Consider the following 9,431-nt stretch of genomic DNA (forward strand, 5'->3'; position numbering starts at 1 on the left):
CAAACATAAGTCCCATTATTGGGGAGTGGGTGTCCCATGGTATTTGCTTATGCTTTCCCAGCAAAAGCTGCTAAAAATTTGGACGGAGGAACTTGCAATGCTGGCACCCTGGTGGTATAGTGGTGGTGGAGGCTGAGGATAAGGAGAAGAAGATTAAACAGCCGAAACGAGGAAGCATATACCCATGTGTGGGTGTGAACCGGTGCATGTGAATACACCTCCCGAAATAACACAGTGGATTTGACTTTATGTTACTCTGCTGTCATTTGGTGGTGATGAGAAGTCTGGCCCAATCAAGCCCTTGTTCATTTTGATAAGGGTCAGCTTGTAAGCATTGTCAGTTGACAGGCGAGTGCGCTGATCAGTTATAATTCCCCCAGAGGTAGTAAAAACACGCTCCGATAACACGCTAGCGGCAGGGCAGGCCAGGACCTCCAAGGCATACAGAGCGAGTTTATTCCAAGTGTCCAGCTTGGATACCCAATAATTAAAAGGCACAGAGGAATCACGGAGGATGCTAGTACGATCGGCAAGGTACTCCCTCACCATCTTTTGAAACTTTCCACTTCTTGTGAGAGTACCCCGCGCCTCAGGGCCTGTAAGCTGGGCGGGTGTCAGAAAACTGTCCCAGAACGTTGACAGTGTTCCCCTGCCTCTGATGGATTGGAGTTGCATCTCTCTCGCCTGTACGCCTTGGTTGGGCAATGAACTGTGACCTCTGCCGCTAGCGTGTTCAGATGGGAATTTTTTTAAGAGTTCTGCAGCAAGGGCCTTCTGGTATTGCCCCATTTTTGTAGACCTCTCCACCTCAGGAATAAGAGAGTGAAAGTTCTTCTTGTAGCGGGGGTCTACAAGTGTCACCAACCAGTAATGACTGTCACCCAACACTTTGACAACGCGAGGGTCACGGTTAAGGCAGCATAACATAAAGTCAGCCATGCGTGCCAGACTAGTAACAGGCAAGATTTCCGTGTCCTCACCAAGATGACGACTGACCATGCCCTCCTCCTCCTCCTCCTCCTCTTCCTCCTCCCCCCTGTCCTCAGGCCACCCACGTTGAACCGACGGTATGACACTTGTACAGGTACTACCGTCTAGAACGCATGATAGCAGCTCCTGTTCTTCCTCCTCCTCCTCCTCCTCCTCTCCCTCATTGTCCCCCAATGCACGTTGGGATGAGATGAGGCTGGGCTGTGTGTAATCACCCGCTACGGCTTTTTGATCCATCTCATCATACTCTGGCTGCAATGCCTCCTCTTTAATTATCTGCAGAGAGCGTTGCAAAAGACAGACAAGTGGGATGCTGACACTAATGATGGCGTCATCGCCACTCACCATCTTGGTGGCCTCCTCAAAGTTTGTCAGGATGGTACATATGTCAGACATCCAGGTCCACTCCTGAGGTTTTATGTGTGGAGTCTGACCTGAATATTGACGGCCTTGTTGCAGCTGGTACTCCAGAACTGCTCTCTTCTGCTCACAAATCCTTTGCAACATGTGGAGGGTAGAGTTCCAACGTGTGGGGACATCACACACCAGTCGGTGTGCCGGAAGCTGCAAACGCTGCTGCAACACAGCAAGGGCGGCGGAAGCTGTAGCCGACTTGTGAAAATCAGCTGACAGGCGGCGTACTTTCACGAGCAGATCTGGCAACTCAGGGTACGATTTAAGAAACCGCTGAACCATGAGGTTAAGCACATGAGCCAGGCATGGTACGTGTGTGATCTCACCTCGCCTCAGAGCCGCCACCAGGTTACGGCCATTGTCACACACGACCATGCCGGGATGTAGGTTCAGCGGTCTCAGCCACATGATCTGCCTGCTCTTTCACAGCTGTCCACAACTCACAAGCAGTGTGAGGTTTATCACCTAAGCTTATGAGTTTCAGCACAGCCTGTTGCCGCTTGGCGGAGGCAGTACTGCAATGCTTCCAGCTTGTAACTGATGTGGTGATATCTGAGATGGAGGCTGAACATGAGGAGGAGGAGGAGGATGCGCAGGAGCTGTACACTGTGGGGGCAACTCTGACTGACATAGGGCCCGCAATCCTCGGTGTGGGGAGGATGTGTTCCGTCCCAAGGTCCGACTGGGTCCCAGCTTCCACTATGTTTACCCAGTGTGCCGTCAGAGAGATGTACCGTCCCTGGCCACAAGCACTTGTCCACGTGTCCGTTGGCAGGTGGACTCTCCCAGTAACTGCGTTGCTGAGGGCACCGCAGATGCTTTGGGACACGTGCTTGTGTAGTGCGGGGATGGCACACCGGGCAAAATAGTGTCGGCTGGGGACCGAGTACCGAGGGACGGCCACCGCCATAAGATTGCGGAAAGATTCCGTCTCCACCAGCCTAAAAGGCAGCATTTCCAATGCAAGCAGTCGTGAAATGTGCGAACTTAGGACTGTGGCCTGTGGGGCGTTAGCTGCGAATTTCCGCTTTCGTTCAAAGGTCTGGGATATGGACAATTGAATGCTGCGGTGGGACGTGGACGTGGACGTTGATGCTGTTTCTTGAGAAACTGCCATAACAAGTGAAGACTGAGAGGAGGGGGCATCTTTACATGCAGTATGGACAGGGGATTGCCTTGCACACACAACAGGGGGTTCTATTGCACGCACAACAGTGGAAGAAGCAGTGGTGACACCCGCTGACACTGGTCGTGGACCCTGGGTTTCGCCCCACAAAGTCGGGTGCTTTGCTGCCATGTGCCTGATCATGCTGGTGGTGGTCAGGCTGGTAGTTTTGTCACCCCTGCTGATGCTGGCATGGCAGGTGGAACATATGGCCTTTTTGGGGTTATCAGCAGAGTCTTTAAAAAAATTCCAGACTCTGGAAGACCTACCGCTTGTACTGGCAACGTCCCTCGTGTTGGTGTTACGGGGAACGGTTGCCTGCCTTCTGTCTGCGGCCACCACACTGCTTCTTCCTGCCTGTTGGAGTACTCTGCCTCCCTCCCCCTGTGTGCTGCTGGCCTCACTCTGCATGTCCTCCTTCCACGTTGGGTCAGTTACTAGATCATCCACCACCTCCTCCTCTTCCACTTGCGCACCACGATCCTCCTCCTCACTTCCTGGCAATTGTGTCTCGTCATCGTCCACCTCTTGTGACAGATTGCCAACGTCGACTTCCTGTGGCCGTGGCTGTTCAAATATTTGGGCATCGCAACATGGGTTCTCCTCTTCCACCACTTCAAGCGTATCAGGCGAGGGGCCCAAATATGGAAATAGACCAGTGAACAGCTCTTCAGAGTGTCCAAGTGTGGGATCACTTGCTGTCTGACGACACTCGGCATGGTGGGAGGAAGGAGCATCAGGGTGAGGAGGAGTATGCGGTCGAGACTCACGGCTACTAAGAGTTGACCGTGTGGAAGACAGACCGGAGGTGGTGGTGCCCAGGTAACTGGAAGTATTGTCTGCTATCCAATTAATAACCTGTTCACACTGATCAGTTCTCAATACTGGTGTTGTTCTGTGCTTCCCTAGTAATTCGGTCAAGAAGTTGGAGCGAGAAGATGTGGCTGTTGGTTGTGGCACATTTTCACCTTGGCCACGGCCCCTTCCTCTGCACGAACCATCACCAGAACATCCACTTCCATGTCCCTTGCCACGCGCCTTGCCCATTATAAATGAAGTAAAATAGCTTACACTTGCACTATCAATGGAAAAAGGGTAATAAAGAGGAGATTAGAACCGTGGAAGAGGAAAACCACAGTTATTGTTTACTGGGGTATACCACACTTTTTTAAATAGAGATATTTGCAGCTGAACAGTGAGCGACACACTCAAACTGCTTTTTTTTTAGATACCAAAGGCCCAAAACTGGATAGTACAGCGATTTGACCAGTGGAACTGCGAAACCACACTGGGATGTCGGGCCTTCACAAGACTATTTTCAACAGATATATTTTTGTGTCACAACAGTCAGGAGACACTACTGTTTTTCTTTACAGAAAAACTACCAAAAGCTGAATAATAGAGATTTTTTACCGTGGGATGGCAAAACCACAGTTATTATTTACTGGGGTATACCACACTTTTTTAAATAGAGATATTTGCGGCTGAACAGTGAGCGACACACTCAAACTGTTTTTTTTAGATACAAATGGCCCAAAAGTGGATAATACAGAGGTTTGAACCGTGAAACTGCAAAGTCACACTTGTATTTCTCGGGCCTACACCAGACTATTTTCAACAGATATATTTGTGTCTGAACAATCAGGAGACACTATTTATTTTTTACGGCAAAAAATGCCAAAAGCAGGAAAATAGAGATTTTTTACTGTGGAACAGCAAAACCACAGTTATAATTTACTGGTGTATACCAGGCTTTTTAAAATATATATATATTTGCGGCTGAACAGTGAGCGACACACTCAAACTGTTTTTTTTAGATACAAATGGCCCAAAAGTGGATAATACAGAGGTTTGAATCGTGAAACTGCAAAGCCACACTTGTATTTCTCGGGCCTACACCAGACTATTTTCAACAGATATATTTGTGTTTGAAAAATCAGGGAGACACTATTTTTTTTTTTTTTTACAGCACAAAAAGCAAAAAGCAGGATAATAGAGATTTTTTACCGTGGAACAGAAAAAGCACACTTCTGTCTCTCCGGCCTACACCAGACTATTTTCAACAGATATATTTGTGTCTGAAAAATCAGGGAGACACTATTATTATTTTTATACATCAAAAAATGCCAAAAACAGGATAATAGAGATGTTTTACCGTGGAACATCAAAACCACAGTAATAATTTACTGGTGTATACCAGGCTTTTTAAAATATATATATATTTGCGGCTGAACAGTGAGCGACACACTCAAACTGTATTTTTAGATACAAATGGTCCAAAAGTGGATAATACAGAGGTTTGTACCGTGGAACTGCAAAACCACACTTGTATTTCTCGGGCCTACACCAGACTATTTTCAACAGATATATTTGTGTCTGAAAAATCAGGGAGACACTATTTTTTTTTTTTTACAGCAAAAAATGCAAAAAGCAGGATAATAGAGATTTTTTACCGTGGAACAGAAAAAGCACACTTCTGTCTCTCCGGCCTACACCAGACTATTTTCAACAGATATATTTGTGTCTGAAAAATCAGGGAGACACTATTATTATTTTTATACAGCAAAAAATGCCCAAAACAGGATAATAGAGATGTTTTACCGTGGAACATCAAAACCACAGTAATAATTTACTGGTGTATACCAGGCTTTTTAAAATATATATATATTTGCGGCTGAACAGTGAGCGACACACTCAAACTGTTTTTTTTAGATACAAATGGCCAATAGAACTGCAAATTCACACTTCTATTTCTCTGGCCTACACCAGACTATTTTCAACAGATATATTTGTGTCTGAAAAATCAGAGGCACACTTATTTTTTTTGGGCGGGGGGGGAAACCAAAAGGTTAATAAGATGGGTATTTGTACATTGTGAAGGAGGAAAAAAAAAAGAGGATTTAGATAAAAAAAAAGGATTTTTCCTGACCCCGGGGCCTGGAGCTAAGTCCAGCAATTTCAGCAACAGGAGCAGCACACAGGACTATAATGCAGCGTTTGCTGGTATAACCACTGCGTCTCCTATACAGCCTGCCTGCCTGCCTGCCTGATATACCTGGGATGGATATTAGTCCTGAGAAGGACTGTTTGTTTGATCCTGCAGCCTTTACAGACCCTACACTAACTATTTTGCAGGATATATCTCTCCCTAAATCAGCAGCGCTGTCCCTACACTGTCTGATCCGGAGCGACTGTGTTCAAGATGGCGGTGCCCGGTTTTAAATACTCGAGGTGACGCTGTGCGGCCAGCCAATCACTGTAATGCCCACAAACAACATGGCTGCGGCATTACAGTGACTGGCTGTCAATCCCTGCATGTTCATTGGCTCTGTAAAGAGCGCCAAACATGCAGGGCGGAGACCCGAGCTCCCGCCCGAGTAACCCGGAAATACTCGGTGCCCGCCAAACATCCCGTGTAGCGTGATGCTCGGGCGAGTAACGAGCAGTGTCGATCATGTTCGCTCAACACTAGTGATTATTGCTAATTGAAAACTTTTCCCAATATCCCACCATGATGATTTGAAATACAGTCAGCATCGGCAATTTTTGTTGGTCTCTCAGGAGACTTAATCCATGGTATGCAAATGACAGAGTGTTAGCTCCTCCCAATTGGGAAAGGAAATTTTGCACCCCACAGCATCGTATTGCTGATTTTCGCTTGGAACAGGAGAGAGCTAGATGATCTGACTGCAATGTCCAAAAATGACCTCTTCCCAGAGCCCTCAGACTGCAACTCCCAGGATGCTTTGCGGCAGCGGAGGAAGGGCAGTGATCATTTGGAACTCACCATGGCTTAAACGAGTGTTTCCTGGAAGTGGGGATTTCTTGGTCACGTGAGTAACTTTAACTTTGCGCAGTGGCATTATCGTAGCCCATGAGATTTAACTGAGGCGTGATTATTGCTAATTGAAAACTTTTCCCAATATCCCGCCATGATGACTTGAAATACAGTCAGCATTGGCAATTTTTGTTGGTTTCTCAGGAGACTTAATCCATGGTATGCAAATGACAGAGTGCTAGCTCCTCCCAATTGGGAAATGAAATCTTGCGCCCCACAGTATCGTATTGATGATTTTCGCTTGGAACAGGAGAAAGCAAGATGATCTGCCTGCGATATCTAAAAATGACCTCTTCCCTGAGCACTCAGACTACAACTCCCAGGATGCTTTGCGGCAGCGGAGGAAGGGCAGTGGTCATTTGGAACTCACCATGGCTTAATCAAGCTTTTCCTAGAACCTGGTATTTCTTGGTCACTTGAGTTACTTTAACTTTGCGCAGTGGCAGTATCGTAGCCCATGAGGTTTAACCGAGGCGTGATTATTGCTAATTGAAAACTTTTCCCAATATCCCGCCATGACGACTTGAAATACAGTCAGCATAGGCAATTTTTGTTGGTCTCTCAGAAGACTTAATCCATGGTATGCAAATGACAGAGTGTTAGCTCCTCCCATTTGGGAAAGGAAATGTTGTTCCGCACTGCATTGTATTGATTGTTTTCGCTTGGAGCAGGAGAGAGCGAGCTGATCTGCCCGCAATGGCCAAAAATGACCTCTTCCCTGAGCGCTCAGACTGCAACTGCCAGGATGCCTTGCGGCAGCGGGGGAAAGGACAGTGGTCATTTGAAACTCACCATGGCTTAAACGAGCTCTTCCTGGAAGTGGGGATTTCATGGTCACCTGAGTTACTTTAACTTTGCGCAGTGGTAGTATCGTAGCCCATGAGGTTTAACCGAGGCGTGATTATTGCTAATTGAAAACTTTTCCCAATACCCCGCCATGATGATTTGAAATACATTCCGCATCGGCAATTTTTGTTGGTCTCTCAGGAGACTTAATACATGGTATGCAAATGACAGTGTTAGCTCCTCCCAGTGGGGAAAGGAAATGTTGTGTCACACTGCATCGTATTGATGGTTTTCGCTTGGAGCAGGAGAGATCGAGCTGATCTGCCCGCAATGGCCAAAAATGACCTCCTCCCTGAGCACTCAGATTGCAACTGCCAGGATGCCTTGCGGTAGCGGGGCAAGGACAGTGGTCGTTTAAAATTCACCATGGCTTAAACGAGCTCTTCCTGGAAGTGGGGATTTCATGGTCACCTGAGTTACTTTAACTTTGCGCAGTGGCAGTATCGTAGCCCATGAGGTTTAACCGAGGCGTGATTATTGTTAATTGAAAACTTTTCCCAATAGCCCGTCATGATGACTTGAAATACAGTCAGCATCGGCAATTTTTGTTGGTCTCTCAGGAGACTTAATCCATGTTATGCAAATGACAGAGTGTTAGCTCCTCCCAATTGGGAAAGGAAATCTTGCGCCCCACAGCATCGTATTGATGATTTTCGCTTGGAACAGGAGAGAGCTAGATGATCTGCCTGCAATGTCCAAAAATGACCTCTTACCTGAGCCCTCAGACTGCAACTCCCAAGATGCTTTGCGGCAGCGGAGGAAGGGCAGTGGTCATTTGGAACTCACCATGGCTTAAACAAGCTCTTCCTGGAAGCTGAGATTTCTTGGTCACCTGAGTTACTTTAACTTTGCGCAGTGGCAGTATCGTAGCCCATGATGTTTATCCGAGGCATGATTATTGCTAATTGAAAACTTTTCCCAATATCCCGCCATGATGACTTGAAATACAGTCAGCATAGGCAATTTTTTGTTGGTCTCTCAGAAGTCTTAATCCATGGTATGCAAATAACAGAGTGTTAGCTCTTCCCAGTGGGGAAAGGAAATGTTGTTCCGCACTGCATCGTATTGATTGTTTCGCTTGGAGCAGGAGAAAGCGAGCTGATCTGCCTGCAATGGCCAAAAATGACCTCTTCCCTGAGCCCTCAGACTGCAACTGCCAGGATGCCTTGCGGCAGCGGGGAAAAGACAGTTGTCATTTGAAACTCACCATGGCTTAAACGAGCTCTTCCTGTAAGTGGGGATTTCATGGTCACCGGAGTTACTTTAACTTTGCGCAGTGGCAGTATCGTAGCCCATGAGGTTTAACCGAGGCGTGATTATTGCTAATTGAAAACTTTTCCCTATACCCCACCATAATGACTTTAAATATAGACAGCATAGGCAATTTTTGTTGGTCTTTCAGGAGACTTAATCCATGGTATGCAAATGACAGAGTGTTAGCTCCTTCCAGTGGGAAAAGGAAATGTTGTGCCATCTGCATCGTATTGATGGTTTTCGCTTGGAGCAGGAGAGATCGAGCTGATCTGCCCGCAAAGGCCAAAAATAACCTCCTCCCTGAGCACTCAGACTGCAACTCCCAGGATGCTTTGCGGCAGCGAAGGAAGGGCAGTGGTCATATGGAACTCACCATGGCTTAAACAAGCTCTTCCTGGAAGCTGGGATTTCTTGGTCACCTGAGTTATTTTAACTTTGCGCAGTGGTGGTATCGTAGCCCATGAGTTCTAACCGAGGCGTTATTATTAGTGTTGAGCCACCCCCATAGTGTTCGGGTTCGGTTCGGTTCGTCGAACACCGGGATGTTCGAGGAACTGTTCGTCGAACACCTTAGAACACCGTCGAACACCGTTAAAACCAATGGCAAGCAAATAAAAACACATAGAAAACACCTTCAAAGGTGTCTAAAAGCTGACAAACTGCTCAGAAGACACTCTCTTTAAAAAAGCCGGCCGGCAAATTCAGCAGCGGCATACACCGGTACCCGACAATTTAGACAAGAAGGAATAGAGCATCACACATAGATTAGATAGATAGAAACATGTCAGTCACACATATAAGAAGCACAGTAACAGTGTTGGTTACTAGTGTTGAGCCACCCCCGTAGTGTTCGAGTTCGGTTCGGTTCGTCGAACACCCGTGTGTTCGCCGAACTGTTCGTCGAACACCTTCGAACACCGTTAA

The 9,431-nt window shown here is 46.9% G+C and overlaps 7 non-coding genes across 7 annotated transcripts; all 7 read left to right on the forward strand.

The window, feature by feature from the left end:
• The first annotated feature begins 5,986 nt into the window (after positions 1 to 5,986).
• Positions 5,987 to 6,134, forward strand: LOC141168003 (U4 spliceosomal RNA). Its single transcript, XR_012251770.1, has one exon. It is a non-coding gene; the product is annotated as a U4 spliceosomal RNA (small nuclear RNA).
• Positions 6,135 to 6,414: 280 nt separating this feature from the next.
• On the forward strand, positions 6,415 to 6,555 carry LOC141168408 (U4 spliceosomal RNA). Its single transcript, XR_012252145.1, has one exon. It is a non-coding gene; the product is annotated as a U4 spliceosomal RNA (small nuclear RNA).
• Positions 6,556 to 6,835: 280 nt separating this feature from the next.
• Positions 6,836 to 6,976, forward strand: LOC141168209 (U4 spliceosomal RNA). Its single transcript, XR_012251955.1, has one exon. It is a non-coding gene; the product is annotated as a U4 spliceosomal RNA (small nuclear RNA).
• Positions 6,977 to 7,257: 281 nt separating this feature from the next.
• On the forward strand, positions 7,258 to 7,398 carry LOC141168269 (U4 spliceosomal RNA). Its single transcript, XR_012252011.1, has one exon. It is a non-coding gene; the product is annotated as a U4 spliceosomal RNA (small nuclear RNA).
• Positions 7,399 to 7,676: 278 nt separating this feature from the next.
• On the forward strand, positions 7,677 to 7,817 carry LOC141168196 (U4 spliceosomal RNA). Its single transcript, XR_012251942.1, has one exon. It is a non-coding gene; the product is annotated as a U4 spliceosomal RNA (small nuclear RNA).
• A 280-nt stretch (positions 7,818 to 8,097) lies between these two features.
• On the forward strand, positions 8,098 to 8,237 carry LOC141167762 (U4 spliceosomal RNA). Its single transcript, XR_012251553.1, has one exon. It is a non-coding gene; the product is annotated as a U4 spliceosomal RNA (small nuclear RNA).
• A 281-nt stretch (positions 8,238 to 8,518) lies between these two features.
• Positions 8,519 to 8,659, forward strand: LOC141168493 (U4 spliceosomal RNA). Its single transcript, XR_012252228.1, has one exon. It is a non-coding gene; the product is annotated as a U4 spliceosomal RNA (small nuclear RNA).
• The last annotated feature ends 772 nt before the right edge of the window (positions 8,660 to 9,431 follow it).

This window comes from Phyllobates terribilis, unplaced genomic scaffold (assembly GCF_046119375.1).
Source record: "Phyllobates terribilis strain yellow unplaced genomic scaffold, ASM4611937v1 Scaffold_11__3_contigs__length_659146591, whole genome shotgun sequence".
Lineage (NCBI taxonomy): Eukaryota > Metazoa > Chordata > Amphibia > Anura > Dendrobatidae > Phyllobates > Phyllobates terribilis.